At 51.5% G+C, this 21849-nt stretch overlaps 1 protein-coding gene across 1 annotated transcript in view; it reads right to left on the minus strand.

Moving 5' to 3' along the window:
* Positions 1-21849, minus strand: part of LOC121360645 (opioid-binding protein/cell adhesion molecule homolog) — a 106555-nt gene that overhangs the window by 23710 nt on the left and 60996 nt on the right. The gene's annotated exons all lie outside the window — the stretch shown is intronic.

The following is a 21849-nucleotide window of genomic DNA, read 5'->3' on the forward strand; positions in this document are numbered from 1 at the left end:
CCCCCCTTGCCTTTGCTGTGCACTGAGAATTCCAGATGAAGCTGTAAAATGTGCTGACAGTTCAGCTTGTCGGCACAGGCCTCGAGCCATCCCCAGGGTTATAAACACCCCCACTGCTGGGGACAGGGGCCACAGCACATGCACAGGGAGAGGAGAAGAAGAGAAACAGCCGGAGACAGCCAAGCCAGCACACGGGGAAGGGAAGGGAACATTTGGATAAGCAGCTGTAAATCCTACAAGTGCCTTGAAAACACAACACGGTCGTTTCCATTATTTATTTCCTGTCTGGCTCCCACCCTCCCTGCTCTGAGACGTGCAGGAGCTCGGCAGCTCCGGTCCACGGCGTTGAGTTACACTTGGCAAAGAATGGGATGGGGGGGAAGGGAATTAAAATGTTCCTGGAAAACATGGCTTTTTCATGCTCTTTGATAGATTCTTCTCCGTCTATCTACTTGCAACCTTCTCTGCTGCTGCCATGGTATCTGCAGCAAAAGCTCTGAACATTTGGTTAAATTAAGAGCCCAGCATCCCTTGGGAGCTTCACCTTTGCCACCTGAGGACCAGGCTAGGGAAGCTTTCTCTTGGCATGGAAAAAAAAAAGGGAAAATCAAGCTAGAAGTGAGCTAGAGCCAGCAGTGGCAGACCTGCCGCAGCTTTGTGCAGCCAAGATTGTAGGAAAAGGCACCTACAGTCAATCAAGGAACTCGTGTGAGTCCCTCTCCACATGCCTGTAAATTCAGAGAGCAGCTGGGAGGCTGTTCCTGTCCTCATCCCCATTGCAGTGCCTCTCCTGCCCAGGCTCTGGGGGTGTTATATGCCTCCCTTGCTGAGATTGCAGAGCATCACCTCGATCGAGATTATTAATTGGGCGCAGGGAAGGGGCGATACTTGGCATGCTTGAGGGTCCCCCCGGGTGCACGGTTCAGAGGAACGAGCCATATATTCTCCTGCAAACAAGTAATTTTCCCCTTGCAGGAGCTGTACGTCTCTGCCAGCCACATCACGTATGGACGCAGGGAAAGACGGATGGCGCTCCACGCCTGCCGCGGCACCGCCGGCACGAGGGGAGCCTGCCTGGTGTCAGACATGCCCCGGCGCCAGCTCGGCTCTGCCGGACCAGGGCAGCCTTGTGCCGGCAGACAGCATTGTCCTTGTCAGGAAGCCGAGCCCTCTCTTCCTTCAAATTAACTGGGGGAGAGCTAAGCACAGCCGAGTAAAGTTCGGCCCTGGGGGATTCCAGTCTAGTGGACTATTACTGCTGTCTCACTTCATTATAATGAATAATAAAGAGATACTTACACACGGCTTCTGTAAATTATTCATTGCGTGCACTGAAAAATCAGGGCAGCAATATGTAAAACAGACAACTTGCATGTCTGTGCTCATATAAATATCCAGACTACAGCCCTGCGAGGTACTCTCGGGTCCCCTCATTAGGGGTGAAGCACAAGGACTTGGGTTTGAAGTGACAGGGATGAGATGCTCATGCCGGCGCTGAGTACGTTTGACTGTTGCTGCCCAGCTTCAGCTGGTGCATATGGGATGTGCTTCCTGAGCAGAGCTGGGGCCAGTCCAGGACATCTGAGAACTGGGGTGGTTCATTCTGCATTTACATCTCACACTTACATCTCAGAGCTGCACTGCACAAGTACCCAGGGATTCTCCAGGTGGGCATTCTCACAGGAGGGAGGGCAAGGACAGCATCACCCTGCCTTGTCTGTGGTGCTGGTGACTGGTACTGCCCTCAAAACCACTTGGAATGAGCAGGCAGAAGCAACTTGGAGACCTCTGTAACAAACCCATGCTAAGAGCAAGAAGGCAAAGGCTCCTCCTTCCCAACCCTCCAGCCCTCTCTTCAGTCACTGCCACTCAATAGCAAATTTAGGACCGATTCCCTTCGGCTTTGGGCAGCATCATGCTCCTCTCCACCAGAGCCCAGACTGCCCCCTGCAGCTACAGATGACCAGACAAAAAAACCAGCCCTCCTGTGCCTCCTGGGAATGTCAGAACCACCACCAGCAGAAAAGCCCCATCCATCAGCTGGCACAGAGCACATGGCATTCCTGGAGGCACCTTCTCAGCTAACCTCAATTTCCCACCACCAGTTTTCCTGTGCCCTGGCAATTGGCACTACAAAGAGAATACTGATGGATACCCTGCCACAAGGATCACCTCATCAGCTTCTTTACCTGTCTGGGAAAGTGATCTCCATTAGCTGCTAAGCTGACGGCACTCACTTGTCTGCTGAGCCGTCTTTGCTCCCCATTTCCAATTGACCAGGATTATGATAATGTCTCCGGTAAGCAAACAGGTAAAGAGACTTCTGCAAAGTGTTTAGATAAAGCAGACAAGCCCTGACAAAGCTGGATAATAAAGCAGGCCAGGAGGTTTTCCCTTGAAGGGATCTAATTAAAACCAAAGACAAACCCCCATTAACAATTTCCTGAAGGCACTGTATCCATCTCCAGAAACTGCCTTACGAGTCCAGAAGGGACAAAAGACAATAAAGCGCCTGTCACATGGGAGGGAAATAAACTTATCCTGGCTCTGCAGTTCACCTGGAGAAAGCCCATCAGCAAGGTAGGAAGAATATCTCGGGAATGATATCGCCAGCCCATAGCATACACTGCATCCCCATCCCAGCTCTCCCACGCATCCCTTCTCTGCACAATGTGACCAGTGCCATCAGCTCCTCCATCTCTGCATCCCACTTACACCCTCATTGCCTCTGAGCAGAGGCTTTTCACCATCTGTAACCCTTCAGTGCCTCCAACCACTGCTGCTCTCCTCCAAAGCGCTGGGGAGCTTTGGATGCCAGGCTTTGCTGGAGCTCTGGCCCCCACAGTGCTCACAATGATACATGTAGGCTCTCGAAGGCTCCAGCTCCTGAGACCAATATTGATCCCCTCACTCGGCAGGAGGACGAGAGCTGCTGCAGGGATCCCAGTGTTCCACCAGAGATGAGGGTGATGAACCTGAACGCAGCAGCGTGAGAAGATGCATGAGGGTGGGAGCTGGGGGCACCGGCACTGCACTGCTTCCCCTCTAATTGCCCCTATTCCTCATTCTTAAATGCTAATTTTGAAGTTTGCTGTGGGATTATTTCACTTAGTGTCAACAATACAGATAGCTCTGCTGACATGCTCCTTGTGTGTGGTGGCACACAGTGCCCATCTCCCTCCTCCTGCACCTATTAGGAGAGACCCCACATAGCTCCCACAGCAGGCTCCTTCCCAGCCCCATCAATGAACACTGACAGTGCCTCTCCTACGTGTGGGTTGAGCACAGCACCCTCCACCTTCATCCCCTGCCTTCTCTGGCCACGTCACTGACCTTTTCTGCACTGCTGACTTGGCTGAACACGAGGGAGAAGCCTGGGGCTGCCCTCAACACCTCCCCCATGGTGAGGGAAATACTGTGTCCAAGGTCAGCACAAGTTTGATGGCAGTAATTTGGAGGGATAAACAGGACACAAAGAGTTTGAATGCTACAGGAAGTCTTGCAAAACCCTCACCCATGGGTGCAAAATATTCTGAGGAATGGGATACATGGGACCCCAAAATGTTGATGCACATCCTAAGAAACCCAGGGGACACATTTGTACCTGAAGAGCCAACACCACCAGTCCCTGTCCATGCCAAGAGGCTGGGAGGATGGATCAACCCAAATTTGTTGTCCATTTGTTTGGACACATGGTGGGATTTTGGGGTTGTCCAGTGCAGAGCCAGGACATGGACTTAAAGATCCTTTTGTGTCCCTTCTAGCTGAGGATATCTGATGATTCTGGGATTCGAACCTCTCCTGTTTCCTTGTTCAAACCAACAGTGCTCTACTTTTAAACTCCTCTATGGCCCTTCAACCCCAAACTGCTTCTCTCTCCTGTAGGTAACATGTCTCGTCAGGATGACAAATGGAGATGCCAAAACCAGTTGCAAACTTGCTGTCTGACCCAGTTTTCAGCGGCTAAAATAGCTCACCCAGATCGGGAGTGAAGCCCCTTGACAGCAACCAGGTGATGCTTCACCCTGGGAAACCTCCAACCAAAAATGCCTGTCACAGGGGCAGAACAAACACCCTAGTCTTTGAGAAGAAATTGTTAATTACATTTGCCAGGGACTCCTAATGGGATTTCTCCTGCACTTCCAATATGCGCCCTGGCTACACAGTTAAGGGGCACCGGATGTTTTTTATTCTGGGTGGCTGGAGCAAAGGCAGAGGAGATTTATTTGTAATCATCGGAAATAAACACATTTCCTCAGAAGTAAACACAAAAGAACAGAACCTGGCTGGGCTCCCACTTCGTTCAAGATGCAAATGAGAAGCAGGCCATCAAAACATTGCAGCTCCTCTAATCCTCTCCCAACAATGCAACCCGCCACATTATCTGCAGGGACAATGGCATCTCCGCCATGTGACGGCAGGTCTCACATGGCAGCTCCCGAGGGCAGGACTGCAGCACCTGAGCTTCCGTCACTGCCATCCATGCTGTTTATTCGTGGGGGGGGGAGAGCACAAGGCACTTTTTCTTTCATCATGCTCTTGTCCACTGTGCCTCCTCTCCAAGGCACCTGTAGTGTCCCTTCTCCCCTCTCTCCCATCCTTCCCAGTGGCTGGATGTGGAGTGCACAGCTCCATGCCATCCCCATGCCATCCCAGCAACCCGAGAACAAAGGGCACAGCTCCATGCCATCCCAGCACCCTGAGAACAAAGGGCACAGCTCCACACCATCCCAGCACCCTGAGAACTGAGGGCCCATCCCCATGCCATCCCAGCACCCCGAGAACAAAGGGCACAGCTCCATGCCATCCCAGCACCCTGAGAACAACCGGAGAACATAGGGCACAGCTCCATGCCATCCCAGCACCCTGAGAACAAAGGGCACAGCTCCATGCCATCCCCACACCATCCCAGCACCCCGAGAACAAAGGGCGCAGCTCCATGCCATCCCAGTACCCTGAGAACAAAGGGCACAGCTCCATGCCATCCCAGCACCCTGAGAACAGAGGGCGCAGCTCCATGCCATCCCAGTACCCTGAGAACAAAGGGCACAGCTCCATGCCATCCCCACGCCACCCCAGCACCCCAAGGACAGAGGGCACTTGGGACGCACCATATGGCATCACCCAGCACTACCACCACCCACCCAGCCTTCACCAACCACTCAGCATGTCCTGATCCATCACCACACCCATACCCACTGTGGGAAAATAAGGAGCATGGGGTGTACCAGAGCTTGGCCAGCACAAATAGTTCTCCTTTTCCCCATAACATTCCTCCCTCCCCACTGTACGCCACTCAGCCGCTGCCTCCTGCAAAGCCACACACAACTGCCTCTCACTCTGCAAGTTTAATTAATTGCCTGGCCCCACTGCTACCGCTCCGATTCCCCAAGAGCTCCCAGTGCTGTTCAAACACACTCCATGCCACTGGAAAACCTGTTCCCTGCCAACAACCCCCTGCCCAAAGCCCTCCAAGGGCTATGGGACCCTTCTGCCCTCTCCAGGGGCTTGAGGCTTGACAGGGAGGGTTTGTCCCTGGCGGTTCCCCTGCAGTGGCAGTTTGCCCACCAGCAGGCACCAGAATAGAAGCTGCTCCCTGTGAAAAATCAGAGCACAAATTGATACATTAGCGACTGCTAAATATAAAATATCCATCTGCAAAGATAATAAGCCTGTGAGGGCAGAGGCTGTCGAGTTGCTCCATTTCAGATAGTTTAATGGTGTTTTGGTCCATGACTGCAGCTCCCAGACATTAGAATGATAACAAGATGATGAGGAGGGCGGGAGCCGTCTGCGCGAGGCATCAGAAGTCAAGACAATGCTCACTACGCAGTCCCTGAGGGGTCCATGTCACACAAAACACTGCCTGCTCTGCACTCAGCATCCACAGGGCTTTGGGAGGCCTCTGTGACAACCCAGGGCATGCAAAGCCTGCCGAGGGGTCACTGCCAAGCTTGAGCTGACATTAATTCAGGGAGGGGGGTCTGAGTCCCCTGAAGTCAGGGGTGGACCTGGGTTACAACTGCAGGTGGCACAGAGTGATGCCAAAGCTGATATAGGCATGGCTGTGCTGCAAATGCCTTAAAAAGCAATCGTAGTTTGAAGAGGGAAGGGATGCTCAGCGAGGTGAGCTGCTGCACGGTGCCCCCACTGACAGATCACATCTTCTCCCCAAAGTCATCCACGGGATTTTCTGAATTAATGCTCCACATCGAGCAAATCCAGAAACAGTCAGTTCTGTTAAAGTGAGCCAGGCTTTCCCTCCAGTTCATAAAGCCCTTCTTTCACTCCTCATTGCTTCTACTTCCAGCTTGTGGGGACACACCTCACCCTGACAACATCGCTGGCAAGGAGAAGGGTGGCCAGGCAAGGTCAGGTACTCCTCCCAGTACTGCTCCAAACCTGACTTTCCCTTGTTTCTGACACAGCACTGCATCATCAATATCTGTGTCCATGTGCCGGGATGCTCCCCCTGTGTGGTAGGGAAGGTCAGAAGGCATTAACCTAAGCCCCAAGAGCCAACAGCTGTTATTAACTCAGGAGAAATCTTCATAAGGAAATATGAGGTGGCAGCAAAAGAAATAAAGCGGAAGGCCTTTGGATAGAGGAAATCAATGGGAATGTTTATAGAGCAGGTGGCACGTAAATGCTTCCATCAGAGGCAGTCGATGCTGGCGGCCACACCTCATCTCACAAAGACAGAGATGAAAATGAAGGCACCAAGCAGGGGCAGCCAGGCCAGCAAAACCACAGAAATTAGAAGAAGTGCAGAAAAGCATATTTCCTTGCCCAATATGATTGCACTTTCTCCCTAACACAGCTAGGAACTGATTTCAAACTTCTCCATGGTCACTTGGCCATCCCGTGGTTTGAAGAAGGCTGGGACATCTTCCCAGCTCCTCTCCAAAGAGACAGTCAGCATCCAGCAGCATTTACCATCAAGGCATCGATACCCATCCTAGGATACATGGGCAGAGAGCTGTTTTCTCACCAGGAAAGGAAAATTCCCCTGTCCCTGCACCGAGCCCTGCCCTACATCCCTGCAGGGAAAAACCCACCAATGCTCTCAGCACCCTTGAAGGGTGCAATCTGGAGATTCCCTGCTCTCTGCTGGTGTAGGCAGAGCCCCCTGCTCAATCAGCGCCTGCACCCTGCCTAAATCAGCGCTAATCTCACACAATACAGCACCTGCAACCGGCTGATTTCCAGTGTTCTTCAATCAAAAGCAGCAAAGAAAACACTGAGTTGATCGCTAGCAGAGCTGAGCAGTTGAGAACCTCAAGTCCTCCATGCCTGTGCTGGGGTTGTAGGGTTGGAATTTTCCTTGCTATTGCTTTTTTGACAGTTTTTTTCATTCATCTTCCCAGGCAGAGAGAGAGAGGAATAACTTTGGCTGTCACAGCTGGACACGCAGCTAAGTGGCGATAATTAGCGTGTGACAACACGAGGCTCTGACCGCTCTGATTCAGCCATCCTGATGGGACTGGTGACCGTCTCCATCTCAGCTGGATAAGGGGGACACTTTCAACCCAGGAGGATGTGGCCGTGGCACTGGCAGCATCCCACAGTTGCAAAAGAAGAAAGGATGCTGGCAGGCTGATTAAAACTTGGATCAAGGCGTATCCACGAGAGAAGGAGCTGGAGCAAAACCATCGGACACTTGTCCCTGCTTTGCAAAGAGGGGAAATTGGTCTGAAGTCACCCCAGTGCAGGACAGGGTGGCAATGAAGCAAGGGGGTAGTGTTGTCACCTCAAAAGGGGTTCTTGGGGGAAACAAAAACATGCAGGGCTCTTTAATAGGAAAGCCATCCATGTCTCCATCACATGTGGGCCTCATGCTCTTGGTCTATCTAGCCACACCACCTTCCCCAAGAGTCGGGCAGAAAGCAAACCTCTTCTCACATGCTGTTGTTGATTACCACCAAAAATATATTTGTCATGAGATGCCCACTGCTATCTCTGTGGCTCTTAAGGGTAATGGAGAGGTTTCAGTCTTTGGAGGATAAGTCTCAAGCTCTTGGCTGCTTGCCCGGGAGGATTATTTTACATCAGGTTGAGTTCTGTAGTAATTATCTTCAAAACAGCTGGACTGCTGGATAAACTCACTGTATCTTAATGCACAATACGGGAGCAAACGCAGGGAATTAAACTGCAATTCCAGACAGATTGACGGAAAAACCTCTTGCCAGTGTTTCAGAGGCCGAGGCTCAGGGCTCCTCACACGTTAGGGGTGGGGAGGCATTTGTTCATTTGAAATCAATTCCAGCTTCCCCAGAGACGGAACGGAGGGGGAAAGAGATGCCGGATGAAGATGTTTTACCCTCAAGCTTTCAGCAAAGGAAAAAAGCACTGCTTTCCTGACCCTCATGGTTGGAAATTGAAACAGTATTTGATCCAGGCTGGACAGCTTCATGTTCCACACAACCCCCGAGACTTCCATAAAAGCTCCGACATTACAAGGTCTTGGTTTCACATTGCACCATTCACCATTTCACCATGCAGTGACAGCGGGCAGGGAAAGCTGAGGGGCAAATCAGCTCACTCCATCCACACCCTTCATATCTGGAAGCCACTCCCGGTGAGTATCCCACTCCAAGAGGATGAAGGGGCTGACAGATGGACAAACCAACTCCCAGACTGGTCTACTGGCATGAATTAAAAGGAAAAAAAATCAGGTACCTTCACGATTGTACTGCCACAAGATTTAGGTGCAAAATCCTTGCAGACAGAATTAATAACCTCTAAAAAGAGGGGAATTCTGCCGCTGGAGAATGAAGCTGTAATTCATGGCGAACACCATAGAGCACTCCTGCCAAACGCGAGATCTGTAAACGACCTGGGTGAGCCATCAGCTCAGGAATATAATTGCCAATTTGCAGGAATTTCACCAGCAATTAGGCAAAATAAAATAACCCACCAGAGGAAATCCTTTGCTCGCTGCTCCCACGCCTCCCTGACCCATCTGATTTCCACCTACCACTGCTCTGCCGGGAGGAGGGTTGATGCTTCAGGCACTAAGGAGCCAGGTGACAGCTCCGTGAAGATGAAGAAGTCATCTCCAGTGCCAGATAAAGAAGTCATCATCATTGTGAGGTGACAACAGACACTCCTGGGCACCAGCCAGATGAAGACCTCTCCTGCTGGTATCCTCTCTCTGAGCATCCCTGAGAACCAGAAGCCTCATCTCGGTAACCCCAGGGGCCAAACAACTGCATGCAATTAGGGGGTTTATTTGTTTGAGTTGCACGTGAATATCCCAAATTACATTATCAGATCATAGTCCTGCTTCTGATTTATTCCTTCTTTGTTCTTCAAGTCTTCGTACATCTAAGCAATTAACCTCTCAAAGAGCTGGAGAACACATAATTATCCTCATTTGTCTAAACGTCACCAAGATGGCTGCCTTTCAATTAACCTTCTGGGAATGGAGGGAAGTTGGAGTGATACAGTGATCATTTCCAACTTCAGCCTTGTCTGCAGCTTTTTTTTCCCCCTTAAAGTAATTTAATTGAAATATTCAGATGATAAAATATAGCCAGATAACTGTTACTGCAGGTAACGGGATCAAGAGGGGGCTTGCAGTCGAAAAAGAAGTCAAACGAGGTACAGTAATATTATATCAATACGTGGTACTTCCATCTAAAAATATCAAAGCACTCTGTGCTTATTAATGAAGGGAGCATTTCACACTCCCTTGCGAGGCTGAGACTTACATCACTTCAATATGTCACTGCTATCAAAAGGGAAACTGAGGCAGAGGATGTGCTCTGGCACCTGGAGTTTGCAGAATCAATCCCTATGCAGTCAGGAACTTCCCAAGAACATCCTCTCATGAACCCCTCTCTTACCCTAGCAGAAGCTGGCTTCTTCATGAAGTCAGCACAGGAGACGCGGTGGTGGCTGAGCTGCTTTTGCTTTTATTTATTTTAATAATAATAATAACAATCCCCCGTTCTGCTGAGCCAGTGTCTGCCATGCCAGCGAGCCAGGGAGCCGCTCCCACCCATCGCCTCACTAATAAATATGCATCGTTCCTGCTGGGAAGTGCCAGGTCAAGCTTTGCACCCGCACGAAGCACGACACCAGCATCGTCTGGCACGGGCGAGCAATATTTATACACACCCCCGCTCATAAATACACAGGCAAAATAAACAAGCCGGCTCTGAAGTTCAGCGCATCTCCTCCCTGACAAGCGTGGCTCCTCAATTCCTCGCGGTGCCACCGCTCTGCTCCCGGCGTGAAATTGAGCTCTCCAAAAAGCAATTTGGGCTCCAGCAATGCTCCAAGCCCTGTTTGGTGCCTCCTGCCACGGCAGCACTGAGGTGGCTGTGGCAGGACCAGCTGTCACACTCCCTGCACACGCAGCGGGTTGGGGGAGGCTGGACAGAGCTCCCACATCAAGGGAAACTGAGGCTCGGTGATGCACAGGACTCATTCCCTGCATCCTTCCCTCCCAACCTCACGTGTGGAGCAGTGTTTCAGCACCAGGCAGCCACTCTGCTGATCCATGCAGGCAAGCGGGGAGGAAAGGACGTGTGAATACAAGAGGGTTCCCGCTGGGGACACCACAAACCCGTCTCTCCCGGGGCATTCATCCGGAGATGAAAAGCGAGGGTAACACAATAGCCACTGAGTTTATTCTCGGCACAGGCTGGCGGCAACATAATTAAAATGCAGGTCGGAGTTAAGGAACCTTCCTATAAATCTTTGCTTTTGGCTCTTGGGCTTGACAGGAAGCCTATACCTGGTGCAGGGAGTACAGACCGAGGGGGAGGCACGGATAAAGGCTGTGCTTTATGGACGGCCATTTTAATGTTTCATTTGAGTAATGGGCCTTGCAAATTAGCACCCCGGCAGCCTGAAATACATATTTTTCCAAGGACATGCAGGCTTCCTGATCCGACAGGTGATGTAGGCAAACAAGCCCCGAGGGCAGCTGCAATCTCAGCTCTTTGTGGCTGCAGTCATATTCTATCCCAGCCGGGATGATGAAGAAGAAAACAGAGAGCTTGGAGGGGGAATCTGGAGGCTGAGGGAGGAAATGGAGCAGAAAACGACCCTGTGTGAGACCAGCGAGGGGCTGATGAGCGGCGGCAGTGGCAGGGAGTGCCTGCCAGCCTCTGGAGGGAACTGATGCTGCACTGGCACAGCACGGTTCCTCTCTCCCTCGAGGGAACCCAGCGAGACACTCCAGGGCATGTCTGTGGCACATGCCTCTCCTTGCACAATCAAAACTGTGGATCTCCAGCTCTTGATGCAGCTTGTCTGAACATCTGGCTCTGGGCTGAACATTCAGAAAGGCTGGAGGTGCTGCAATCACACTGGGGAGAAGGGGGATGCCTTGGTTGTGGGGAAATCAAGCTGACAGCCAGTGGACTGCCCAGTGGGGCTCCAGCTTCTCCAATACAAACAGGGTCAGAAAGATGGGACATCCCTGCAATAACTAGGAGAGGAGAGGCAGGAGAGCAATGGAGAAACATGTGCAGCTGAACACGAGGGGGAGCTCAGGCCAGAGTGTACAGGGGAGCACAGAGCAGAAAGCAGAGCCTACAGCTCACCCTCTCTCTCCATCCCTCCTTTTCCACATCCTCTCCTTCTTGTCTACCTGTTCCACCCCACCATGTACATAATCCGCCTGGCCACCACCTTCCCACGCCAGCACAAGGTGTGCTGCAGCTCCATCAAACTACAGAGGAAGAAGCTGGTTGAGCACTCAGGGGATGTGTCTGAGCTGCCCCATTTGGATGTAACTCTGCACAGCAAGTGGGGAATCCCTTGCACAGAGCTGGATATGTGGCTGGGCATATATCCAAATCAGAGCTGAAAATGTGCCTGCAAATTGTTCTGAACCTCAAATGAGGAGATGGATGTCTGGAATTCTCCTCCTTGTCCACACAGTCTCCTGCAAGAGGCCCAGGGTGACACCTCCCTGTCAACACACATCTGTCTGCCTCTGGATTTCACTGCACAGACCATAAGGGATGTGTGGACAGGATGAAAGCAAGATCAGAGCCTGGAGCAGTAGTGTGCACTTCACTTGGAGGGTCATCATCTTAGATCGAAAGTGTCCAAAAAGGACTTGGGAGCAAGCTGAGCTGGTGACCAAGACATGAACTTTGCATCACAATGTGTCACAGAACTGGAGATGGACTCCTTCCTGACCGACTCCATGCACAGGGCACAACTTGCTGCATCTCCCGGATGTCTCCAGCACAGGGAAGTTGTACTTTGCGAGCACGCAGCTCTGCCTGCCGCTCCCACTCACCCTGCCAAGTTTCAGTCATCCAGGATGTGATTTGGAGAGACAGCTCTGAACTCGGTAGGAGAGGCAGGAGTTTCAGCGCAGTGTATCCAGCACTCCCGAGGCACTCCAGAGCCGTGGCACGGAGCCTGCGTGCCAGCCACTGGTGCATGCTTTTCCAACTGGGGAGATGCTCCGGGGCAGAGGGGAAGGAGCAGCCTTTCAAAGGTACCACGCATTCCAAGATGCTGCTGTTTTATGCACCACCATCTCCCTCCAGGAGGTTTGACTGCAGCTCACTGGGGCGAGTGCAACAACTTCCACCTTTGTCTGAAGGTGCAGGGCTGAGCTCTTGGGAATTCCAGCCACCCAGAGCCAATGCATTTCATTTGTAGCCACAAGGAGTGGCCAGAGCCACCATCAGTAAATCCATGGTCTTGTTGCCACCCTAAGAACATGCTGAGAGCTGTTCTGAGAAATCCCTGCAGCTTAAATACCCGGAATGCCAAAAAAGGGACATGGTGCTTCCAGCTATTTCTGCCACCCACTCGTGTGCACCTACAGAGCAGAGAGACAGAGGACTGGGCCAAAGCACACGGAAATAATTTTCTGCTGGCAAAGCTGCCGACTCAAGGAGAAACATAAAACCCTCGATGAAGGGCTTGTCTAGTTTATTATAACATCGCCTTTAATTTATGCGCCTGCCTTTTATGATTGTTCTCTATCGCTGTTCCTGGGGCTTATTTATGGAGGGCCATTAGCACAGAGAGCAGGCCCTGATGAGGGAGCATTTGCAGTCTGCCGGGGGACCAGGATATAAACTGAGCTGAGGAGGAGGCAGTGAGCTCTCGCATGGGGCTGCCAGAGTCCTCTCCCCGAAAACTGAGAAGGATAATTTGATCTCGGAGAGTGATACAACTTCATTTCACGTGGCTGTGGCTGTCTCTGGGCAGGCTGCAGCCTCCTTCACATGCACTTTGCTGAATTCCCTAGTCCCAAACAAACTCGGCAGTGAGCAGAGGAGAAGTAGAGAGCTTTGGATCCAACCATCCACACCATACACAAAGACAGGGAAAAGCCTCTCAGGGGTGTGAAAGAGATGCCAGGGTGAGGAGAGGGAATCACAGAACAGTTTGTGTTGGAATGGATTTAAAGAGTGTCTCATTCCAACCCCATGCCACAGGCAGGGACACCTTCCACTATCCCAGGATGCTCCAAGCCCCATCCAACCTGGCCTTGGAGACTTCCAGGGATCCAGGGGCAGCCACAGCTTCTCTGGGCACCCTGTGCCAGGCCTTCCCCATCCTCACAGAGAGGAATTCCTCCCCAATATCCCATCTAATCCTGTCCTCTTATAGCCATCTGCCCTTGTTCTGACTCTACAACACCCTTATAAAAATCCCCTCTCCAACAAGGGGTCCCTCCCCAGCTGCATAATGTCCAGGCAGTGCATCCCAGGATGCTGACATTGGCACTCATCCCTGCCCAGGCACCCCAGCCCTGTGCCCATCTCATCTCCTACCTAACAGCAAAACACTTCGAAGGCTGTGCAAACACCCCATGGTACACAAACAAACTTCACAAATTATTCCTATTTACAAACATCACTCTCCAATCTTCAACACAACTCAGACAGGCAATCCTATGCTGGTAATTAAAACCACAGGCAGCAAAATGATGGGTTAATTAAAGGTCCAACCCACCCCCAAAATGCATCGAAGTGCAGGGAAAAATGCCTTGGTTCAAACCCAAACGAAGCGGGTAGGTGGGTCTGTTGGCAGAGAGAGGCGATGTAAAATGAATTTGTATGATCAAAACCTTCCCGTACAGTTCGCAGGTAATTTGCGAGGAGAACAAAAGCTTTAAATTCATCCACTAAATTATTCACTACAAATCGTCCTCTCGGCTCCTGCGCCTGTGTCCTTCAAGCTGTTCTAGGTGGTGATTACGTCCCCTCAGTGCACGGGGAGGCCTCGGGGAAGCGGCTGCAGGAAAGACGGAGCCGCCGATCCGACACTGGCAGTTTGATTTACAGAGAGAACTGGGGAGAGGAGACAGCAGCCCTCAGGAAAAAAGAAACTTCAAGCTCTAACCACCCCATCAAGGGGCTTTCTGCCTTCTTTATGTGGCGGATTTTTTTTTTTTTTTTGCTCCCTTTCGTTTTCCGCAACAAGCTCCTGCTGCAGGCACAATAGATGATGCTAAATTATTTTGGAATATGCTGAGAATGCCCTGCTTGGCCAAGCGAAGCCTCATAAATCATTCCTCTTCTTCCACTCCCTTTCCTATTTCTGATCTCTCTTTCAGGCAGAATAATGCCAGCTTTCTGGGGAGCCCATTGCCCTGGCACCCTGGGCACTGCTGGGAGCGACCAGAGCCATTTCTGCTGTCGAGGGGATAAGGCCACATGACTGGGACAGACTGCAGCCACTCAAGCTGCTCAGGTCTCTACACACCAGGAATCAGTTCTGGAGCCCACCTGGGTGCAAGGCAGCCCCACAGCAGCCCGTGGTGGTCACAATTCCATGTACTGCTGGGAAGGGATGGGAAAAGCAGTTGCATTTATGTGTCGGATGTTTAAACATCACCCCTGATGAAGCTGGTGATTAGGACTGAGCTCCTCTCTTGGCACTAGCACAGGTCCCCTCCAGATCAGGGGAGATGCTGCTGAAGGACCTGGCAGGGCAGTGTGCCACCAGTGGTCCAGAAAGAGGGAGTAAAAGGAAAGCTGGGGAGAGGAAAACCCTGCATGGAGGAGATGTGGAACTCATTCAGCATTTGTGCTGTAGCTGGAGTGGCTGCATGGCCCAGGGCTGTCAGCCTGGCTCCTTGCGCCATGACTAAAATCACACTTTTCACTAAAACCCCCAGAGCAGAGATACCTCAGTCAAAGGCAGAGGCCCCTCCAGCTGGAACTGATGGGAGGAAAAGCACTTTGGACCAGGAACCACAGAGTGGCAAAAGCACAGTCATTTTCTAATACCTGAAGTGACATTTTCCGAGTCCCTCACACTCAGCTGTGACACTGAAAATGTCATAATAGGGATATGAGTGCTGTGCATCTCTGTGTTGGCCTGGTACCCATCACTCAGGAATGATGGAGAGGCGGCAGCCTTGGGAAGCTGCTGACAAGAAGGAGCAGTGAGCAGTTCTGTTTGCAGCCCTGGGCAAGGACTACACTCCGTTCCCTCCCCGGCTCAGAAGAAGGTGGATTGCCATCTTCCATGGCTTGGCTGTGAGCTGGCCTGGGAGGACTCACCAAGACAGTTTGGAGGGGTGGGCAGGATGAGGCAGAGCCCCCTGAGGTCACCCCAGGGAGGAGGGAGCCCCGTTATCCATCAGTGTTTGATGCACCCAGAGCTGCAGGATGAGGCTCAGGGTACCAGAGGCAGAGATGGGGTCCCCCAGCCCTCAGCATCATCCCATCACTCCTTCCACCTCTCTACCCACAGACACAAGTGGGGTTAAGCTTGGGTTTTTTAATAACTGCCCTTCTGCCCTCCCCAGGAAAACAAACCCCAAATGCAATAAGAGGCTCAGCAGCCACCCCTGCCTCTCCAGAGCCTGAGATTTACAACTCTGTGGCCATTTCTCACTCAATGTGTTTTGCACAGACCAGATGTGACGCTCATCCTGAGCAGCCAAATTTCAGGCCCCGTGGTTATTCCTTAGATGGAGCTGCTATTTTAGACAAGACAGACACAAAACAAAAACAAAACCTAAAGCAGAAGCAGAGGGGAAAAGCCCTCTGAGCATCACAATGGTGACAAAAATCCACAGTGAGTCTTTGGTTTTTAACCCTGAGGAAGGTGAAAAAGCCAAACAGAGCTGCAAATGTGCCAGGACCGTGTACCCCAGCAGCCCTGTGGATCTGGAGGGAGCTGCTGGAGAGCAGGGCCAAGGACTCTGCCAACACCAGGATTGGGGATGACCCTGTGGACTCATTGGACTTGTGCATCACCACCTCTCCCATGCCAGCCACTTTTTTGGGAGAACCAGACAGCCACAAACACATGGCTTCCCTCCAGTGCTTTCCCCAGCATGTTTGGATCACCCGGCTGCAATTCCCACCTTTGCCATCAGGACCTCTGCTGGAGTCAAAGTCCCTTCAAGTCAGACCACCCATACCAACGAGGCTCAAGGTACCCAATATTTCATCCCCAGTATCCCAGAAGGGCTGAGGAACATGCGGACGCGCTCCATAAAGCCACCATTAGAGATCCCCTGATGGAGATGGATTATAATTTGCAAATGATTAAAACACAATTAATGGTAGTAGGGAGGTACTCGAGGCTCTGCAAAGGAGCTGTACAAATGAGGAGTTATCAGGACCTTCGGTGTCCTAAGCACCTGTCAATTCTTGGTTGAAACAAGTGCATTAGCCTCGTCCAATATCCATCTAACCTTTCCACTCTCCCTTGCTCTGTTTCCCTGGCAACCAGTTAAAAGTGCTGGAAAAAGGCACAGCTGCTTTCAGAAAAAAGAAAAGGAAGAGGAAAAAAAACCCCAGTGTGTTCTTTTAAAGCACGTGTGCTCATCACTCTTTCCCCCCTCTCTCTCTGTCTCTCCTTTAAGTGTCTGTGTTTTCCCTGCCCAGCTTGGCTCCAACTCTGAGACCTCAGCATGAGATGCCACACTCAGAGGGCAATGAGCAGGGTGGGGATGGCTCTGCCATCCTGCTCTCCCTGGGGATGGCCAAATTAACCACGAGCCATTGCAGAAAACCACTTGGGACTGCTGAGAAACGGAGGGGAGCAAACCCAGGAGTGGGCTCACCATGGGAAGCTGCAGAAAGAGGAGATGCTCTCCCAAACCAGCCCGTTCCTGGGGCAGGGGAGCTCAGTGTGCCCCCCTGGTGTGCTCCCTGCCAGGCACATCATATCAGAGCCACACACAACCTGCACAGCTCTCCAGAGTGGTACAAGCTGAACACTCCGTATTTCTTGGTGCTCCCTGTCAGTCTCTGAGCAAAACAGCAGTTTAACAAAGATCAAGACTTGAGGCTGTCACTAAACCCTGCTCTGCCGCCTGCTAAACAGGGTTATTTTTCCTTTCTTGCCTTTTCTCCCTGCTCCTGCCTGCCTGGGCAGAGCCACACTGATGAGTGTGGCATTTGTCCTGACACCTTTGGGAACTCAGCTCCAAAGGGTGGAAGGAAAATAGCAATGAGAGCAGCCGTCACAAAAGCCAGAGTGGGGAGGATAGTGGTCAAAGCCTGTCACTGCCATGTCTCCTGTCTCCAGAAGGAAATGCCAGAGAGGGGCTGGAAACACATCCTCTTCCCCAGGGACAACCCAGCACCTAGAGCAGCCTGCTCTGGGTGAGGAGAATGGGGTGGAAGAGGGAAAGATTTTCCAGGTGCTTCAGGAGCTGTCACAAAGGATGGAGCTGGGAATGCAGTCAGGGAAAGAGCAGTGAAGGTGGGATGGGGGTCACTCAGCACCCTCTCATGAATCCTGAGGTTCTTCACAGCACTGTTCCATCAGGGAAGGTACAACATCAAAGCTATTCCATCCTGGAAAGTGGAATCTCTAGGGAAGGAGCCTCATGGTGCTACATTTGCAGGACTGGCCATGAATTCTCCTCCACACCAGAAAGGCTTCAAGGGAACAAAGCCCCTGGGATGGCTCCAGAGGCAATCAAACCTCATTACTCTGCTGCTCAGTGAACAGCTCCATCCACACATGGATTTGCTGCTCCATGTCCCAGCTTGCCTACTGGCACACACAAGAATGGCTGATAGCCCTGTGCCCTTTTTTCTGTCCCTCCCCAGCATCTCCAGGAGCAGGGGCTGAAGACCACCCCCACAGCAGCATCCCTCTTACATGGGGGCCAAGGAGCAGAAAGGGGTGGCAGCAGCATGGGGAAGAGCTTGATTGTGTTAATTAATTGCCTGGTTTGAAGAGCCACTGCCACTTTGCACTCAGCATCTTAAACAGAGGGAGGGGGAAAAGAAACAACCCATTAAACAACACACATGGGGGAAAGAAACCAAAACAAAGCAAAAAATCACCCTAATCTAATGTTTTGCAAACACTGGGCACCCAAACAGCTGATCTTTGTCAGGAACCTTAGTTCCAAGAACCACTTAGAGGCTTTCATCAACACATTATAATATTAATCAAGACTCATAATGCAGAGTGATTTGCATGCCAACAAATATATTTACACTGTAAATTGTTTGTTGAGAAGCCTCAGAGAAATATGCAATTCACTGCTATTGAACTTGGGTAGCAGGGAAAAAAAATAAAAGTACCAAATCCCTGTAGAGTTGGTTCCTTCTGGTTTTGGCAACACGACTCATTAGCATGCACTCACACTTCCACGTGGGTTTTTGCTCCCAGCTGTTTAGCTGGATCACAGCAGTTGGAGATAGAAAAGCTTAGCAAGGTCCTCACAGTTAAATCCAGGTCACTGTCTTCTCCACAGAGGACAAACAGCCTTTGGTAAACTTGTGCAGCAAGAGCCAAGGAGTCAAAGCACAACTGTCACCCATGGGTGACTCTGTCTGACTCTCAGAGTCACCCCTGGCTATTTATGCAGTTCTGTTGTGAAAGCCAAAGTGACCCCAGAGAAGTCCTGCTCCCACAAAGGGGAGGATGGGCAAGCACAGGGAGCTGAGCAGTTGGAGAGGCAGTGCCAGAGATCCCAGTCCCCACAGCCCCCAGCTCAAGTCAGCCAAAAAGCCTGAGGATGGTTGGACTTGATCTTAGAGGTCTTTTCCAACCATAATGACTCCATGATTCCCTGATGTCCTGCTGCAGAGGACCATGGCAGCATGTGGGATGTGACTGCTCACTCCTGGGCCCTCCTGCATGTCCCTGCCAACAGGGAATGCTGCTTAGAGAGACAGCTCAGTCCAGATCCCAGACTTCAGGGGTTTGACCCACCCTGACAAGCCCTTACAGACTCCAGGGCACTGTGTGGAGAGGCCAAGAGGAGCAGTTATCCTTTTCATCTGCACAGGTTCACAACACAACCTTTATCTACAGCACGGAGGGAGAGGACAAGACGGAAAGCACCACCACTGGGAGGTCTTTTCCTACCTAAATGATTCTATGACTCCAAGAGCATTCAAACAGTTTGCATGCTGATGCCACGCTTCCCATCCCAAGGGATCTTCCCCTCTTTTCCCTCCCACTGCTTTTCCCCCCTGCAGCCCTGCTCTTTCCCCAGCAGTGTGCGGGTCCTGCCATGTTTCCGTGCCGCGTGTAAATGAGCACCTGCTGTGCTTCCCATCCGGACCCTCCCCTCCCCGCCTGCCTGGGGCTCTGGGGCTGGGAAGGATGATTAGCAAAGGTGTTAAAGGAGAATTAAACGGAGTATTCTGTGGTGCTTCTCTAAGCTGCTGAAGAGCGGATTAGCTGGAGACATTGATCTCCTGGTTCAGAGACCTTCTAAAGAGCGAGGCAGAAAAATAATGGGAGGGAGGAGGGGGGAAGCTAATTAACACTTCCAGGGTAGCAAGCCCTCCATGTGGAGATGGTATTAGTAGACTGGATAGAGGATGCCCTGGTCAGAGTAAGCAGTGTTTGTTCATCCAGTGGGTTTCCTTGTGTGGTGACTGGAAAGGAGCTGGGATACAGCACCAGCACTGAGGAAGGGGAGATCACAGAATCACAGAAAACATAGAAATCACAGAATCCCTGGAGTGGTTTGGGTTAGAAATGACCTTAAAGTTCATCTCATTCCAACCTCCCTGCTGTGGGCAGGGACACCTTTCACTAGACCAGGTTGCTCAGAGCTCAGTGCAACCCAGTTTTGAACAGTTCTGGGTATGGGGCATCCACAACTTCTCTGGGCAACTTGATGACACAGAGCAGCAGGGAACCCTGTCCCAGGTCACTGCTGTCCCCGTGGAGTTGGGACAGGACCAAAGGCTGCTCTCACACAAGTACCTCTGGCCACAGCCAGTGTCTTTGCTCCAGCTTTTTATGGGAAGTCTGAAGCTGAAGATGCACTCCTGCATCCTGGCTAGTTATCCTACCCCCAATTAGAAGCTTTTTTTGGATGACACCACCATTGCTGCTTTTAAATCCACCATGCCACCCCCATGATGAGCAGAGAAATTATCTGAAAGCCCAGGAAGCATTGCAGTAGAGCAGTGAAAATCCCAGGAATAAACTTTGCAGGTCCATCAGGTGGTTTGATCTGTTTGCATTTAATACTCAGTTTCTCTACGTGCGCGCAGTGCAAGTCCCTAATCCCTGCTCAGTAATTACCAACATTAGAGGACCAGAGCTCAGTCCTACCCATCTGTGCTCACTAATGCCTGCACAAGCACCTTCCTAACCCTCGCCGTGCCATGACATTAAGGACAAGCAGATGCCTTCAAGCTCTCCATTCACAATGATTGCCCTACAAAAACATCAGGGAAGGAGAAAGAGCTTGGTTGGGGGCAAGGGGGCATTTTATTTGATAAAATCATAAAGAGCAGTGCATTCTGCAGAGGAAGAATCTCTGAGACATAAATGTCAGGTTTATGAACAATTGAGCTGCTCCGTGCTTGCCCGAAATTGCTCTTTAAGGTCAGCGCTGTAAGTGTTCCCTCGGGAAATGGACTGCGGGACAAGAGCCAAGCAGGGAACGTGGCTGTCCCACCACCAAAGTGGGGCAGAGACACAGCACCGGGGCGAGGAGTCACAGCTCCGAGGTGTGGCTGCCCACATGATCCCAGACACCCACACACGCTGCCGTTTTCGGAAAAGCCTCGGGAACAGGAGCATCACTGCCTCCAGCCTGCTGCAGGCCAAGCCCTGTGCTGACACTCCAAGGAAGCACCAACTCCCTCTCAGAAATGCAGATTTTCTGGGCAGCCACAGCACTTGGACTGGTTGTGCCAGGATGCTGCACTTCACCTTGGAATTAAAGTGCTGGGACACAGACAGACCCTCTTCCCAGCTGAGGGTGGGGCTCCCTCCTGCTCCAAGAGTACTCCCTCCATGGAAATGAGTGTTATTTTAGCAGAATTTGGTAAAGGAAGGCTGTGATTCCACAAGGGAACCAAGGAAAAGTCCCAGACTATTTGAGAAGACAACAAGCTGAGCATACTCCAGATGCATCTGAATCTCAAGGAAAGACCAGCCAGATGTGGCTTGTCCAGCTTAGCAGTTGGGCTGGCTGAGGGCCGAGGAGGCTGGAGGCAGTGGAGGTGTGAGCCACCAAGAGGCCACTTCATATCAGTCCAGGGATGAGAAATGCTGGCAGGAGCAGTAAATGCTCCAGCACACCCTCAGGTGCCAAAAGGGCTTGCACATGACACCCAATTTCACAGCTGCACACATAGGGTCTCCCAGCTTTCCCTAAACCAGGCAGGGCAACAGAAGACTAAGCCTGGAGCCACAGATCCCAAGGCACCTCTGCTCCTCCTGCCTGCCCACCAGGGAGGACACCCCATGAGGGGACCCACAGGGCTCTGGAAAGCAGCTCAGGGCGTAAGTCAGAGCAGGGTGGAGCTGGGGAAGCACTCTCACAAAAGTTACAGCAAACAGCCTTGAGAGGAAGCAGGAAGGGTGAACTAACACAAGGTGTTTTATATTCCTCCGGGTTGTTACGACGGGACCTTGATGGGCCATATGGTCTTGTCTTGACCCTTAAATCATCTTATA

This window comes from Pyrgilauda ruficollis, unplaced genomic scaffold (assembly GCF_017590135.1).
Source record: "Pyrgilauda ruficollis isolate IOZ18807 unplaced genomic scaffold, ASM1759013v1 scaffold52, whole genome shotgun sequence".
NCBI lineage: Eukaryota > Metazoa > Chordata > Aves > Passeriformes > Passeridae > Pyrgilauda > Pyrgilauda ruficollis.